Raw genomic sequence first — 1,774 nt, forward strand, 5'->3', positions numbered from 1 at the left:
GAAACGTACCCGTAACAAGCTCCGGGTCTTCCTGTGCCTCTACCGCATTAATATTGAAAACTCTTCCACGGCCTTGTCCATTCGTGTTCTCCTGGTTCGGGCAATTTCTAATAATGTGGCCTGGTTTTCCACATTTATAACAAACTACATTGGCATAACTTGCTCCGACACTACTTGCTCCGCCATTACTCGTTCCGACACCATTTGTTCCTTTCGTTCTATTAACCCCTGGTCCGTAGACCTCACACTTCGCCGCGCTATGACCATTTCTTTTACACTTGTTGCAAAATTTGGTGCAGAACCCCGAGTGATTCTTTTCACACCTTTGGCATAGTTGCTTCTGATTGTTGTTGTTGTTGTTGCGGTTATTATTGTTGTTGGGATGATTGTTGTAGTTGCTGTTGTTGTTGTTGTTGTTGTTGTTGGGCCGTTTGTTGTAGTTGCGATTGATGTTGCGATTGTTGGGATAATTGTTGCGATTATTGTTGTAATTGCTGTTGTTGTTGTATTGGTGATTCTTATCACCGTTTTCCTCCCACTTTCTTTTGACTTGCTTCACATTGGCCTCTTCAGCAGTCTGTTCTTTAATTCTTTCTTCAATCTGGTTCACTAGTTTGTGAGCCATTCTACATGCCTGTTGTATGGTGGCGGGCTCGTGTGAACTTATATCTTCTTGGATTCTTTCCGGTAATCCTTTCACAAACGCGTCGATCTTCTCTTCCTCATCTTCGAATGCTCCCGGACACAATAGGCACAATTCTGTGAATCGTCTTTCGTACGTGGTAATATCAAATCCTTGGGTTCATAACCCTCTAAGTTCTGTCTTGAGCTTATTGACCTCGGTTCTGGGACGGTACTTCTCGTTCATCAAGTGCTTGAATGCTGACCACGGTAGTGCGTACGCATCATCTTGTCCCACTTGCTCTAGATAGGTATTCCACCATGTTAACGCAGAACCTGTGAAGGTATGCGTAGCGTACTTCACTTTGTCCTCTTCAGTACACTTACTTATGGCAAACACCGATTCAATCTTCTCGGTCCACCGTTTCAATCCGATCGGTCCTTCGGTTCCATCAAATTCCAAAGGTTTGCAGGCAGTGAATTCTTTGTAGGTGCATCCTACACGATTTCCTGTACTGCTAGATCCAAGGTTATTGTTGGTATGTAGCGCAGCCTGTACTGCGGCTATGTTTGAAGCTAGAAAAGTACGGAATTCCTCTTCATTCATATTCACGGTGTGTCGAGTAGTCGGTGCCATTTCCTTCAAAATAGTCAAATGGAACAAGTTAATCATACAGAATATTAAGAGTAGTTAATAGTATTTCGTAGCATAATATGAACTCATTTATAAAAGCTTTTTCTTCATATTAGCGTTTTATAAGTTTAAATTCGGGTAGTACCTACCCGTTAAGTTCATACTTAGTAGCTAATATACAATTCAACTACTACAATTCTATATGAAAAACTGATTATAATAATATTTCGCGTTCAAACTTTTATACAATATTTTACAAACTTACAATACCGCTTATTTTACATAAAGCATGAAATATAGCACACAATAACTTTGATACAAGACAGTTGTGAATATAATTCTAGCTAGTACACAAGTCGTTCGGCAAAGGCAATAAAGACACGTAATTCATACGTCCAGAAACAAGTCATGCATTCTGGTTTTACTAGGATTACTTCCCATCCTTGGTCTTGTGGAACATAACCGTTATGGCCGTTGATAAGACAGCGTGTTGTAACGTCGTCAAAGGGACGAGGGTTA

This window comes from Rutidosis leptorrhynchoides, chromosome 7 (genome assembly GCF_046630445.1).
Source record: "Rutidosis leptorrhynchoides isolate AG116_Rl617_1_P2 chromosome 7, CSIRO_AGI_Rlap_v1, whole genome shotgun sequence".
Classification (NCBI taxonomy): domain Eukaryota; kingdom Viridiplantae; phylum Streptophyta; class Magnoliopsida; order Asterales; family Asteraceae; genus Rutidosis; species Rutidosis leptorrhynchoides.